This window comes from Labeo rohita, unplaced genomic scaffold, assembly GCF_022985175.1.
Source record: "Labeo rohita strain BAU-BD-2019 unplaced genomic scaffold, IGBB_LRoh.1.0 scaffold_145, whole genome shotgun sequence".
Lineage (NCBI taxonomy): Eukaryota > Metazoa > Chordata > Actinopteri > Cypriniformes > Cyprinidae > Labeo > Labeo rohita.
Genome location: NW_026127615.1, coordinates 160,822 through 176,319, shown reverse-complemented (window position 1 = coordinate 176,319; position 15,498 = coordinate 160,822). Strand labels below are relative to the sequence as shown.

At 38.3% G+C, this 15,498-nt stretch overlaps 1 long non-coding RNA gene across 1 annotated transcript; it reads right to left on the bottom strand.

Moving 5' to 3' along the window:
- Nucleotides 1–251: 251 nt before the first annotated feature.
- LOC127158320 (uncharacterized) lies at nucleotides 252–2,733 on the bottom strand. Its single transcript, XR_007826128.1, has 6 exons — nucleotides 2,082–2,733; nucleotides 1,949–1,996; nucleotides 1,810–1,867; nucleotides 1,609–1,669; nucleotides 1,332–1,376; nucleotides 252–324 (listed from the first exon to the last, which is right to left on the bottom strand). It is a non-coding gene; the product is annotated as an uncharacterized LOC127158320 (long non-coding RNA).
- Between the last annotated feature and the right edge of the window lie 12,765 nt (nucleotides 2,734–15,498).

Here is a 15,498-nt window from a genome sequence, read left to right as displayed (position 1 = left end):
CTGGGGACGTTCGCGGAACGTCCGGAGGACGAAACAGGGACGTTCGCGGGACGTAACAGGGACGCTTACGGGACGTTCAAGAAAACATTGTGGGGTCCTATAGCGAATGTTCGCTACAGGTCATTTTAATATATGTAAACATGTCATTAATCGAAACAGACAAAATTGATCTACCCAAGGAATAAACACACAAGCAATAGTACGTTAACAATACTTTTTTATTTGTTAAAATATTTTTCTTTGTGTGTGTGTGTGTGTGTGTCTGTCTGTCTGTTCCAGATGTTGGGCGTTATCCAGGTCTGATTCCACCCTTATGTTGGAAACCTAAAACAATATAAATGAACAAAAATTAGCAATGGTTTTAAACGTTGACTTCGTTTTCGCATAATGACATAATATTCTATCAAACTGAATCAACTGACTACTCATTATCTGCGCGAATGACACCCGTGTAGAATTTCCCGATTGATAGCCAACCTCTTATGATTTTTAGGCCATTGTTCCTTTTCTATGTGCGTTTATCAAAAATGCACTTCACACAACAGCGCCAGCATATCGCTTTGTTTAATATTCAAGTTGAATATCTGTCAACATTGTATATGTTTAATCGTTTCAGCTTTATGAAAATCTGATATATGGCAATATATGTAAAACACATATATAATATATGTCCATGTATGGATTACACAGATATACAAAATAGCCGCTTTCACATATGTAACATATATTTCCCTAAATACACACATATATGTCTTTATAGTACATGTTCATATATGGTCAACAATGTATATGTAAGTTAAATATATGTTAAATATAAGTTACATATATCTGAACTAAAAATGTAATGGCAAAATATAAATGGCAAAAACACAATAAGGGTAATGTTTACAAAACTTTTAATTAACTGATCAGCTACAAAACACAAAAATATTAACACTTTTTTAAAGTTATTTAAAATGTATTTAAAGGGATAGTTCCCCAAAAATGAAAATTATGTAATTATTTACTTACCATCATGTTGGTCCAAACCCTGTATGAGCTTCTTTCTTCTGCTGACGAAGGACGATATTCTGAAGAATGTTTGTAACCAAACAGTTTTGGGGCTCCACTTACTTCCTTAGTATTTTCCTACCATGGAAGTGGACAGCAATTGTTTACAAACATTCTTCACAATACCTTTTTGTGTTCAGCAGAAGAAAGAAGCTCATTCAGGTTTGAATCAACTTGATGGCAGTTAAATAATACAACATTTTTATTTTTGGCTGAAGTTACAGTAAAACAATCAAGTGGCAATATAGTGAGCTCTGCCATTTTGCAGTTCAAGGCTGTACCAATTTGGCCAGAAGTGGTTCCGGGATGTATCATCATCACAGCATCTTAAAAAAATGCAGATAGAACCACATTAATCCTAAAAAGGGCAAGAAATCAGAAAATAAATTCATTGCTATTTCCCATCTTCTTAGGACACAAATAATACAATTTCATGATTTTTTTTTTTTTTTTTAAACATGACTTTTTTTATTAAGTTATGAAGGTTGTGTAACATTGTTTTACTTTTCCCCTCAGCTTCATAACAAATAATGGCTTCCCCTGTGACTAGCAACAAACCTTAAATATTGTAGAAACTGTTATAGCGACCTTCACGTCAGCACTGCATAGAAATTAATATCTGTGAGAAACATTTAGGATTGTTTAGGGTGCACATCATATAAATGTCATCATAAAGCAATATTACCTTATAAAATACATAATGTAAATGAAGTAAAACACCTACTTAAATATATATTTTAAATAAGATAAAACACTTACTCCTAGTGTTTCCCTGTTAAAAATTACCTCCACCTCAGCACTGCATAGCAATTCAGATCTATGAGAAATGTTTAGGTGCACACAGCATATTAATATCATCATGAAGTAATATTACAAGTAAATGAAGTAAAACACTTACTTTCTGTGTTTTCTTTGATAAAACCAACTTCTCTGTCTGCTCCGCATCCTGAGTGAAAGAAAATATTGCTCTGAGAAACAGTTTAAATACATAAATTTCGCTATAAATCAATATGACGTTATAAAACACTTACTTTCCCTGTTAAAAATGATCTACGTTAGCACTGTAAAGCAAATGAGATCTGTAAGAAACTATATGTTGGTTTAGAAGCATACAGTTATAAAATACATATTTTAAATGAGGCAAAACACTTACTTCTTACGTTTCCCTGTTAAAAGCGACCTCCACGTCAACACTGCATAGCAATTCAAATCTGCGAGAAACGTTTAAGCGTCTTAAGGCGGGCGTACACGGTGCGATTTTTGAGGTCGTACGAGCTCGCATGCGATTTTTTTTTGGTTATGGGAGGAAATCGTCTCTTCTCGTATGGTCGGGGCTCGTATGGTGTGTGAGAAATTGCGAGACGAGCAGAGTGCCTTACGAGCACTTCCCGACCTCACGATCATTTTTAAACATGTCAAAAAACTTCGGGAGCTGTCGGATTGAAAGCGTGACGTGTGTGCTGTTGAACGAGCCGATTTGTTGAGCAAACTGGAAATGACCAATCAGAAGCTAAGAAAAGAAATCCACAGAAGAAGAAAGATGAACAAGGTAGCGCCAGGGAGAATTTGGGCTGTCGAGAAAGAGGACAAACTCGCTGAACTGGCAAGAACAGCGAGCGCTGTATGATATATCGAGCAGCATTTATCATGACAGGGTCGTCCGAGATGTTGTTCTCTGCCCTTCAGCCAAACTCTTTGCCATGACCTTCGTTTTCTTTTTTGTTTTTTCGCAAGCCATTGCTGCCACAAAGAAAAGGATCTCTTCCTCGGAGTCCATGTTTTTGGCGCGGAACTTCGTGAATGTGATTGCCTCGGAAATCGGCAGGTTTTAAAATCGTGCCGTGTACCACTGCGTCCGTAAACAAAGTCACTCGTGACGTGTGCGTGGCCATACGGTCTTTCGACTGTCCGAATTCGCACCGTGTACGGCCGCCCTTAGGCACGCACTGCGTAACGTTAATATCGTCATAAAGTAATATTATCTTATAAAACACATATCGCAATTGAGGTAAAACACTTACTTCGGTGTTTTCTTGATAAATACCCTGTCTGCTCCGCATCGCGAGTGAAAGGAAATAACGTTATCTCTCTAGGAAGACGTTCAGGAGTACACAGCTCTCGTCTCGTTCCGCATCGCGAGTAGAAAAAAATGTCTTTGAGAAAGGTTTAGCGGCATACAGCACATTAATATCGTTATAAAACGATATTATATTACAAAACACATTTTGTGCGTAAGATTAAACACTTTATTTCGTTGTTTCCCGTCCTCATATGCTCCGCATTGAGAGGGAAGAAAATGGCCTCTGTGAAAAATATTCCAAATGCGTGAGGCGCGCACACGAGCAAATGTCCCGGATGTGACTAACACCACAATTTCAAATCTTTATTCTAAAAGTCCTTAAGGCCAGGATTTTAACACCGCGATTTTGCTAATGATCCATTCATAGACTCTTAAGTATCTGCTCATTAAAATCCAAACAGCGACTTTTTATATTATTTTATATTATCTATATGATCAAATAGTTTCATAACTCTGTAAAAAGTAAAATAAATAAATAAATAAATAAATAAATAAATAAAAGGTCATTCACATGTTTGTACAAGTTCTTTATCATATATGGCTCATTCAAACAGTGTTATTACAAATATGTACAGATAGGTTCACACATATTAACTATCGTTTTATATAAATGTTCATATATGGCCATGTATCACATTTCTATATGGGTGCTAACAAGCAAATGTTTTAAAAGGTAAACTTTTCATAAAATGTAAGTATTACGAGATATGCAGTGGTTACGGGACCTAATGTCTACAAGTATAAAAGTATAAATACCTTTTTGACCGGACAAAAGCGAAAACTCAAGGCCATGTCTGAGGAAATCACCAGTAAGACCGTTATCTGTCACTCAGCAGCTCAGCGTTGCCATGGATACATGCGCGCACCCTAAGTGACGTCATTCGATCACAAGCTCATTTGATTGGCTTTTACACTTTTATTTTTGCGCTGCATAACAGTCTTAAATGCAATAACTAAAAAATAATAATAATATTTTTCCTAAATAACTTCTCTTGTCAGCTTACCAACAGCAATATTTAAAAAGTAAGAACTGATTTATTTGTCTTACCTGTGTTATTTTCCACTTTCTTCTATTCTTTCTATTCTTCATGTTTTCCTTGGCTGCATTCATCACTCTTCAGGGATTCAACCTTATTTTATTTATGTATGGGGAATACATAGGGCCTAATTGTAGCCTAGGTTCAATTACATTATTGAAGTGTATCTTGTTTTTGATGTCGAAATGCTGAAACAGACTCGTGATTTGATGACATCTTTAATTACAGAAGTTACTTTTTCTTTTGCATAAATGAAAGTAATTTATTTTACAATTAATTAAAATATATAGTTTATACTATAATATAATAATAATAAAAATGGAATTTTCATTCCATTATTACAGTTAAAAAAGAGATTTTGTTTTAAGGAATAATACTCTTTCAAATCCAGTATGGGTTTATTTTTATTTTTATTTATTTGTCTTTAATTTAATGAAGTCTGAGTTGCAAGGTGTCAGGTAAAGTCCAAGCATGGGCGACTGGATTTTCAAGTGTTCTTATGGAAATGGCAGATGAGGGACGAAACAGGGATGTTCGCAAACTGGTTCGGGTGAATGTCCTCTGAATGTCCGCCAGCGAACGTCAAAAAGAGAACCAAATCCGGACGTAAGTGAATGTCCTCAGAACGTCCGTTAGAAAACGTTACAAAGCGGACCAAATCCGGACGTCATCAGAACGTTTGACAGCGAACGTTATAAAGCGGACCAAATCCGGACGTCCTCAAACGTTCGACAGTGAACGTTACAAATCGGACCAAATACCGACGTTCTCCAAACGTCCGCCAGCGAACGTTACAAAGCGGACGTACTGCGGACCTAAACGGACGTTTGCAACGTCCGGGGGACGTCCCCTGTTTGCTGGGTGGTTTAATACATTGTAAAAAAAAATGTAAATGTGCTGTAAACGTCCAAAATGTCCTCTTTTTTAAACGTTCTTATGTGACCAGAGATTAACCAATATAGAACGTCCTCCTAAAGTCATATTGTGAACATTATTATATGACTAAAAGAGGACCATGTGAGAACGTTCTGTTAACGTCCCGAATGTCCTCTTTGTAACGTTGTTAAATGACCACAGAATAACCAATATAGAACGTCCTCCTAAAGTCATACTGCGAACGTTATTATATGACTACAAGAGCACCATGTGAGAACGTTCTGTAAATGTCCCAAATGTCCTCTTTGTAACGTTCTTATGTGACCAAAAAATAACCAAAATAGAACGTCCTCCTAAAGTCATATTGCGAACGTTATTATATGACTAAAAGAGGACCATGTGAGAACGTTCTGTTAACGTCCCGAATGTCCTCTTTGTAACGTTGTTAAATGACCACAGAATAACCAATATAGAACGTCCTCCTAAAGTCATATTGCGAACGTTATTATATGACTAAAAGAGGACCATGTGAGAACGTTCTGTTAACGTCCTAAATGTCCTCTTTGTAACGTTGTTATATGACAACAGAATAACCAATATAGAACGTCCTCCTAAAGTCATACTGCGAACGTTATTATATGACTACAAGAGCACCATGTGAGAACGTTCTGTAAATGTCCCAAATGTCCTCTTTGTAACGTTCTTATGTGACCAAAAAATAACCAAAATAGAACGTCCTCCTAAAGTCATATTGCGAACGTTATTATATGACTAAAAGAGGACCATGTGAGAACGTTCTGTTAACGTCCCGAATGTCCTCTTTGTAACGTTGTTAAATGACCACAGAATAACCAATATAGAACGTCCTCCTAAAGTCATATTGCGAACGTTATTATATGACTAAAAGAGGACCATGTGAGAACGTTCTGTTAACGTCCTAAATGTCCTCTTTGTAACGTTGTTATATGACAACAGAATAACCAATATAGAACGTCCTCCTAAAGTCATACTGCGAACGTTATTATATGACTACAAGAGCACCATGTGAGAACGTTCTGTAAATGTCCCAAATGTCCTCTTTGTAACGTTCTTATGTGACCAAAAAATAACCAAAATGGAAGGTCCCCCTAAAGTCGTATAACGAACATTGAGCACCAGAACTTTCGTAACCAAAAGAGGATGTTTTAGGAACGTCTCCAATGTTTTGTAAATGTTTGGGACATTCGTCACCTTTAGACAACTTTTAGGGAACGTTGCGCAAGGTTGCGAGAACGTCGCCTCCTACGTGGGTTTAGAGTCAAACATGAAGATACTGAGGAACAAACAGGTTGGTTTTTATTCTCAAAGCTGAACTCATTACAGAAATTAATATACAGAATATTTATTAATAATGTCTCACAAGTGTAGAAATGTTTTGACATTTGACAGAAGTTGAGATCACATACTAACGCTGTCTTTAAGTGCAGCTGAGAAAATCCTGCTTTTACACTGGCCATTTGTTATTATGACATCAGGCATTTCAGTTGTAGCATTAATATGGAATTAGCCTAAACCTCATAAAAGTTCACTGAGACTATACAAATGGAACAGATGATACTTTTTCATGCAATTCTTCTAGTAAGATCATTTCATTTACCAATTTTTTTTTGTAGACCAAGACAATGTAGGACATACAGAAAAATAGGAGAAAATAGTGTTGTAAATATAAAGCAAGTCTGACAATAAAATAAACACAAAAAATAAGCCAAAACAAAAGCATTAACATTTAAGTTAAATTCTGATGCAATTATGTGAGGTGTAAGATTCTAATGTATAAGTTGTACAGCTCTATCTTGTGTATACACTCAAAAAAGTCAACTAGTCACTTACTTGATTCAAATATGTCTGATTAACAAGAATAAAACTAATTTACTTATGTTAAGTGATTCATTCTTGTTATTTGAAACTAAATTAAGAAATAATCAAATGAATTAGATAAGAACTTGTTGATTCAATGAGACTGAGGCACTTCAGATCAACGACTCTCTCTGGTGAGTCACTGCACATGCTCAGAACTGGGGCAGAAACACATGGGTACACACTCAAAAAAATATTTCAGCCTAAACTTAAACTTTATGTAATTCAATTACATACAAAATTTCCATGCATTTAGATTACATAGTTTTAATTTAAACAAATCAATTAAACTTAATGTGATTCAAATGCATCAGTCTTATGTAAATGAAACAGGTAAAGTTGATGTAATATTTCCCAGTGTTAAACAAACCCTGCTCAGTGTTCATGTGTTTCCACACTACAGAGTGTTCAAGTAGCATTGACACAGTGTTGGAGTTAAGGAGATCATTATGTCATGATTGACCAATAATGATCAACACCTGCTGTTTACAAGCAGAATCACAGAAGGAAAGAGAATCACAAGAATCAGACACAGCCAAAGATAAAATGAACTTAAATAAATAAAGACATCAAATCTCAACTTCACAAACAACATTACAGATTGACTTGATTTCTGTCATATATCCACAAATATTATTTGAGAATTTTATTTATTTTATTTATTTATTTATTTTTTTAAAATTTCAATTGACCTCACCATCATGGCGATCAGGGTTTACTTTAGTTGGCACATTTTTTGGCTGTTGTAATTATGTGTATGAAGCACATCTATTACAGCAAAGTGAAAAGCCAAAAAGAAGTCTGATTAGGTGTTTTTGGTTGATTTTTATTGGTTGTGAAATCATTAACATCCAGTGGCATGATGCACTGATCTCATGCAGTGGTTAGTCTATATTCATAATGTTTACAACAGGCATATGAACTATTATGGATGTTTATCTTATAGACTAAACCTTGAAATCTACGGCATCACTTTGACACACACAGACATCAAGAATCAGCATTTGAATCTCAACAATGGTGACATTCAACAGCTGCATGCTGGGAGTCATGGGTGAGATTTATAATCTGCTGTTACCCAGCATGCAGCTGTTGAATGTCACCATTGTTGAGATTCAAATGCTGATTCTTGATGTCTGTGTGTGTCAAAGTGATGCCATAGATTTCAAGGTTTAGTGTATAAGATAAACATCCATAATAGTTCATATGTCTGTTGCAAACATTAAACTAATAGATTAACCACTGCATGAGATCAGTGCATCAGACCACTGGATAATAATGGTTACACAACCAATAATACAAAAAAAAAAAAAAAAAACCAACAAAACCTAATCAGACTTTTTTTTTTTTTGCTTGTTTTTACGTGCTGTTATAGATATGTTTCATACACATAATTACAGCAGCCAAAAAAAAAGAAAGGTCAAGAGTATAACTAAAGTAAACCCTGATCGCAATGATGGTGAGGTCAAATAACTTTTTTTTTTTTTTTTTAAATAAAAAACCTCTGTTTAAATGTTCTTAAATAATATTTGTGGATATACGACAGAAATCAAGTCACACTGTAATGTTGTTTGTGGAGTTGTTTAATCAGAGATTTAATGTCTTCATTTATTTAAGTTCATTTTATCTTTGGCTGTGTCTGATTCCTGTGTTTCTCTTTCCTTCTGTGATTCTGCTTGTAAACAGCAGGTGTTGATCATTATTGGTCAATCATGACATAATGATCTCCTTAACTCCAACACTGTGTCAATGCTACTTGAACACTCTGTAGTGTGGAAACACATGAACACTGAGCAGGGTTTGTTTAACACTGGGAAATATTACGTCAACTTTACATGTTTCATTCATGTAAGACTGATGCATTTGAATCACATTAAGTTTACTTGATTTGTTTAAATTAAAACTATGTAATCTAAATGCATGGAAATTTTGTATGTAATTGAATTACATAAAGTTTAAGTTTAGGCTGAAATATTTTTTTGAGTGTGTACCCATGTGTTTCTGCCCCAGTTCTGAGCATGTGCAGTGACTCACCAGAGAGAGTCGTTGATCTGAAGTGCCTCAGTCTCATTGAATCAACAAGTTCTTATCTAATGCATTTGATTATTTCTTAATTTAGTTTCAAATAACAAGAATGAATCACTTAACATAAGTAAATTAGTTTTATTCTTGTTAATCAGACATATTTGAATCAAGTAAGTGACTAGTTGACTTTTTTGAGTGCAGGTCAAGTCAAGTCAAGTCAAGTTTTATTGTCATTCCGCTACGTGTGGACATACAGTAGAACGAAATGTTGTGTCTCGCAGGACCACAGTGCTACATAAATAAACATAAATATGAACATAAATACACTAGACGTAGAAACAATTTTTAAACCTGTACTTGTAACTATACATATACTATAAATAATTGACTATACATACACATAACCTAAGACAGATTATACAAGTAGTTTACATAATAACCGTGCATGATAATGTGCAGTAAAGGTTAAGAAGAAAATAGTGCAAAATGATTTGTGGTGCGTTGAAAAGTAAACAAGTAAACATTTGTTAAGTCTTTACTATGTCCTTGTAACATGTTAATAAGTGTTAATAAGAAAGTTTCTGGTGCATATAGAGATGAAAGAATGCACTATTACAGGTGGTTTGACCAGCCCACTCACCTGTGTGTAGCGCACTCAGAATTGCAAAAATTGTGTTTTGAGTTTTTCAACACTTTACATTGTGGATAAGGTTTCAGAGGAGGGTGAGGTGGTTGGAATTGAGGGCTCTCACAGCCTGGGGGAAAAAGCTGTTGAGCAGTCTTGCAGAGCGGGCTCTGATGCTCCTGTAGCGTCTTCCTGATGCCAGGAGCTGGAAGAGATGATGGGAGGGGTGGGTGGGGTCCTTCACGATACTGGTGGCTTTACCTGAGCATCGTGCAAGGAAAATGTCCGGAAGGGAGGGGAGAGGGGCACCGATGATCTTTGCAGCTGTGTTCACGGTCCGCTGTAGGGTCTTGTGGTCAGCAGCACTGCAGTTCCCGTACCAGACAGTGATGCAGCTGGTCAGCACACTCTCAATGGTTCCCCTGTAGAATGTGGTGAGGATGGGTGGAGGGAGACTTGCCCTTTTCAGCCGGTGGAGAAAGTGTAGGCGCTGTTGTGCCTTCTTGGAGAGTGACATGACGTTGGTGGTCCAGGTGAGATCCTCCGTGATGTGCACCCCCAGGAATTTAGTGCTGCTGACTCTCTCCACAGCCGAGCTGTCGATGGTCAGTGGGGGGTGGTCAGCAGAGTTCCTCCTGAAGTCCATCACAACCTCCTTTGTGTTACTCACATTGAGGGACAGGTTGTTTGCACCACACCATTCAACCAGTTGTGCCACTTCCTCTCTGTAGGGTGTTTCATCGTTGTTGCTGATGAGACCTACCACCGTTGTGTCATCAGCAAACTTGATGATGTGGTTGGAGCTGAACTTGGCAGTGCAGTCGTGGGTCAGCAGCGTGAAGAGCAGCGGGCTGAGAACACAGCCCTGTGGGGCACCTGTGCTCAGTGTGGTAGTGCTCGAGGTGTTGTGGCCGACACGGACTGACTGAGGTCTTCCAGTTAAAAAGTTCAAGATCCAGTTGCAAAGGGAGGTGTTAAGGCCCAGAAGGTTTAATTTGTTGATCAGCTGTTGTGGGATTATTGTATTGAATGCTGAGCTGAAGTCAATGAACAGCATTCTAACATAAGAGTCTTTGTTTTCTAAGTGAGTAAGAGCCAGGTGAAGCGTGGAGGAAATGGCATCGTCCGTGGAGCGGTTTGGACGGTATGCAAACTGGAGCGGATCGAGTGTGTTGGGGAGGCTGGTTTTGATATTGTGCATAACTAACCTCTCAAAGCACTTCATCATGATTGGAGTCAGTGCTATGGGACGACAGTCATTCAGACAAGACACAGGGGACTTCTTTGGAACTGGAATTATGGAGGTGGATTTGAGACATGTGGGGACGACTGCCTGGCTCAGCGAGGTGTTGAAGATGTCTGTTAGGACATCCATCAGCTGTGCAGCACAGTCTCTCAGTACACGGCCAGGTATGTTGTCAGGACCTGCAGCCTTGCGTGGGTTAATCCTGGATAGAGTCTTCCTTACATCGGCTGGAGACAGACAGAGTGCCTGGCTGTTGGGAGGTGTGGGTAGTTTTTGTGCAGGTGTGTCATTCTGCATTGGTAATGGGGGCCTTGGGCCAGCCGGAGGAGTGGAGGAGTGGAGTCCTGAGGTGAAGTTGTGATGATGACTGACCAAGGCGGAGCCATAGGGACGATGGAGCCCAATGGAGCTGATGGACCAACGGGTGACAGTGGAGACGAGGGAGCTGAGAGCCGGGGAGGAGCTGCAGAGTCAGAGAGCCGAGGCGGAGTCCGGGACTCTGAGGCAGGAAGCGAAGACGAGGGATCCTCCATGACGCCAGTGTAGAGTGGCAGACCCGTGACGAACCCACCGCACAGATGGTGAGCTAAGGGGCTGACAGGAAACAGCGGTGGCAGGGCTGAAGCAGCAGGGCTGCTACACGGGGGCAACTGAGGGAGGATTGATGGGAAATCCACGCAGACCCACAGTTCAAGGAACACTGGAAGTTCAATGTCTATATTCTCAGTGAAATCAATCAAATCTTGTTCCATCACTAGCTGTCCCAGGTCCAGTTTTACCTCACCCTCAGTGGCGGTGCTGTCCTAAGCACCCTCACTACCCACTAAAATCTCCGCCGTTGCGGACACAGTGGCCGGCTAATGCACCTGGTCAAACAGTCTTGGCTCTACCTCCATGGCGATCGTCTGTGCTGTCGCTCCTGTAGGCAATGGCTCTGTCGCAATGGACTCTGGCTCTCCGTTGTCGATGGGCTGGGGCTTGTGCCCCGCATGTCGGGGTGGTGGCTGGCTGGGCTCTGGGTCCGGAGTGGCACTGGCGATTTTCTCCAGGAAACAGCCTCAAGGGCCGTCCTCACACGACGGCACTCTGTACGCCATGTTTAACATTGCGTCAAAGAACGGACAGAGCGCGTCTTCCTGGTAGCTGATGGTGTTAGCCAGCATCTGGAACAGTCTTGTGTATCCCTCGAGCAATCTCTCCCCCTGCTTCAGCATGAGGAGGAGGAATTCTGGACGAAGGAGGGGATCCATGTAGGCAAACATAGCTGAATAAAAGACTGAGAAAAAATGAGAAACAAAAACGAGGGAAAACATGGAGATAACTGTTTTGGTCCGGCTGTCTGTCACGATGCGTGTATGAATGTGCAACACAATGTAGGAGTAAATGCAAAGTCTTTAATAAAATCCTCAGGCAGGTTAACAAACAGACAGGATGACTGGAACATACACAGACAGTAGGTAACTTTGAAGCCGGACAGATAAACTCAGAAATCAAACTTATAAAGGAGTGCTAAACGACAGGTTGATGACAGGGAATGAGGCTGATGAGCAGGAAGAACCAAATATAGGCATTGGGAAAAACCAAAATGTAAAGTCCAAGGGTGTGACAACAACGCTGAAAGGACATTTTTTTAATTATCCACTTCGGAGACCGTTTTCAAAAAGCTCAGTTTTCCTTAACATAAATGCCATCTCAGTGTGGATGGAAAACCAAAACAGAGGCCTTCAAATGGAAACGTATTATTGTAGACCAAGCCTAAAAGATAGAATGGGAAATTACTTTCTGGGGACAACTTTACACTTATTGGTTTGAACTACTGTTATATTTAGTTTTTTTTCTAAAATGTTTAATGTTTATTTCTTATATTTGTTTTATTAAAACATTTGCGTAGCGTGTGACGCTTGCTATGCAAATTGTTTAAAATAATTTTTTGATACTTTTTGGAGCCTTGGCTGATAGAGCTGATGAAACTGATGAGAATATTGCTTGTGAATAAATTACTTTAACAAAAAAATAAAAAAAAATCTTACATACAACTAAGGTCTTGTCCACACAGAGATGTGTTTAGGTTGTATACGCATAAATTTTGTATTGAATAGGTGTTTTGTCCAGACGGATCTGGTGTTTTGGGAGAGTGAAACAGATATTTATTTAAACCGGGTCCCAGAGTGGATACATCTGAAAGCGACACCCTTGCGGTTTCGTGTGTACAGTGAATCTGTAAAACATGAACAAACACTGAATGATTGTCTTTTTATTAACTAATATTAACACAGATTAATAAATGCATTGTTTCATGTTTTTTTTTTTGTATACTGCACGCAAGGTTTATGGGCATTGCCAAAATTTTCTTTTCCGTTTTTAGTGTATCTCTGTGACAGAATTACTGTGTTACATACTTCTCTGGCATATATACTACATAGTTTTGTGTTGGTTTCATGTGGATGCAGATATTTCTTGAGATGAGGGGGAAAAAAGATTGGATAGGGAAAGCTCTCACTTTGTGTGGATGTGAATTAAATACAGAGCACAATTCACCATACTTGGCAGTCACTTCACTTTCACTTTTTCACTTTCAATTTGTGCAAAAATATTGCCTGTTTTCTTTTAAAGGAAGTTTAATTTTAGTATTTTTTAGATTGTGTTTCCAGAGATGTAATTATAATATTGCTAAAGATTTTTGAGAGGTTAATGACCATTTTCCACCATTTCTCATCCTCTGACAGTCTGTTTTGGTGTTTTCCATTGAAAAGGTCAAGTGTAACAGCTAACTTTTATGATTGGCTAACATAATTGCCCCCTTAATAAAACCTCAGAAGGAATTATTGTGTGATTGAATTTTCCATCTGTCGGTTGAGTGGGGAGTTTGTCCTCTTTCTTTTTTTCCTAGTCTCTCTCTAAATTTGTTGAATTTTATCCCCTAGGAGACATAAAAATGGTATATAATAATTGAGACCAGTCTGTATAGATTTCCTAGATTTAATTAATTGTATAACAGACAACTTAATCTCTGTAGGGTACTGGCCGACCAGGATCAGGTTTGGACAACCTGGTATAGGATCTAGCATATATGCATTACATATCTACATGTTTTGATGTTAACTAGACCTAACATCGCTGAAAGAGGAGAGGGAAGTAATGAATGAAACTGAAGAGAAAGATCAGTTTGAGGATCTTCATAATTTGTATCTGGAGAAATTTTTTTTTGTTCCTATTTTGTTCCTGAGAGTCTGAAAAGACTTCTAAACAAAAAAGAGCTCAAAAGACTGGAACTTTGAGTATTTTCACTTGCTGTCAGTGTGGAAATAGTTTCAAAAAAGAGGACACCTTAAAAAGCACATGAGAATTCACACTGGAGAAAAGCCTTACATATGCAAACAGTGTGGAAAGAGTTTCACTCGTGAAGAATGCCTTAACATTCACATGAGAATTCACACTGGAGAAAAGCCTTGCATATGCAAACAGTGTGGAAAGAGTTTCACTCGTGAAGAATGCCTTAACATTCACATGAGAATTCACACTGGAGAAAAGCCTTGCATATGCAACCAGTGTGGAAAGGGTTTGTCAACGAGGACAACTTGACACACACATGAATATCCACTCTGGAGAGAAGCCATACACATGCAAACAGTGTGGAAAGAGTTTCAGTCAAAAAGGAAGCCTTGACAGGCACATGAAGATTCACAATAAAGTGAAGAGACTCTTAGCAGGGATAGAGTTTCAAACTAAATGTATAGAACGGACAGTTCCGGTCCTTGATTCTGATTGACCACAATCAAAGCTGTTGTAAATTACTATACAAACATACACCTCTTCGTTTCTTGCCATCCCCATTGTTCCAACCACAATTACAGTTGAGGTCAAAAGTTTACACCCCCCTCTTAGAATCTGCAAAATGTTCCCTTGTCAACACAATCCTAAAGGATTCCAACAAGAATCCTATACAGGGCTCCTACAATGATAGAAATTCTCATTCACATTTTAAAGCAATGTGTTTTGTTCATGGTACACTTTACCATGTCAGCTAGCTATTGTCACACCCCTGGACTGTCTTTGTTGGTTTCTCCCAGTGTCTCCCCCCGCTGTACTGTGATTATTGGTTTCTCCCCCTTGTTAGTGTGATTCCCTTCAGCTGTCCTAGTTAATCAGTGTGTCTTTATAAGTTGGTGTGTTTGCTCTGCTGTTTTGTCGGACGTTGTTGTTATATCCTGTGTTTCCTGTTCTTCTCTGTGGATTATTAAAGACTTTTCATTTATCACGTCATTGTTTGTCCGTTCCTGTCTGCAGCGTGACAGCTATATTGCGTTGGACTGAGCTTAATGTATAAACATGCAAGATATAAAACGGACTTTGGACAAATTGTTTGCTCTGTCTACAATGTAAGAACTTCACATTTCTATATCATAAATTGAAAGGAGAGCTTACAGGAAGTGCACTGTTTTTTGATTGAAGCACAATAAAGGACACTGTTAGCATTTTAACATCAGTGTGTATGGATTTAATTTGCACACACCAGTTACTTGCTCACTTCTACCATTAACATTGGCAGCTTATGATCATTTCTACAGAATTTTAATGGGATTCAATTTCATCTTGAATTTTGAAGGATTCTACTTATTCATTGCATCTATTACTAATCAATAGTTTTTGCAGTTTACTTAAA